Raw genomic sequence first — 489 nt, 5'->3', positions numbered from 1 at the left:
TTCTGTTTCATACAGACTACTCAGACGCAATCTCTGCCTTGTATATAAGGCAATCTCTGACCCTGCTTTATTGGAAATGCTACATATCTGCAAGTCAAGTAGTACACGGGTTTCTCACTGTAAAGACCTTAACTGATTATGTGACATTAACAGAACCTGCTGGAAGGATAGATTTCTCTCCCAGAGGTTACCACACCTTTGGAAAAGACTCCCACTTCATGTTGGCTCTCTTCAAATGCAATCTAGATGATTGAATGGGTAACCATAAATTCACCCCAGGGGTTCTACCTGTGTCCTCTTGGACACAGGCATTAGGTGCTGATCATGGAAATAAGGGTAGAACTTGGCTAGGCTTGTAAGGGCTCTAGGGCCATTAGCCTACTAACTACCTATGATCCTATTTCAAACACAAAAACATTTCCAGCATCCTTGAGGAAATATTTACTTTTCAATATTATTTTATTTCCAATGAAGACAGCAACAGCAATA

This window comes from Protopterus annectens, chromosome 7.part0, assembly GCF_019279795.1.
Source record: "Protopterus annectens isolate FY-2018-M chromosome 7.part0, PAN1.0, whole genome shotgun sequence".
Classification (NCBI taxonomy): Eukaryota; Metazoa; Chordata; order Ceratodontiformes; family Protopteridae; genus Protopterus; species Protopterus annectens.
This window is presented reverse-complemented; position numbering follows the sequence as displayed.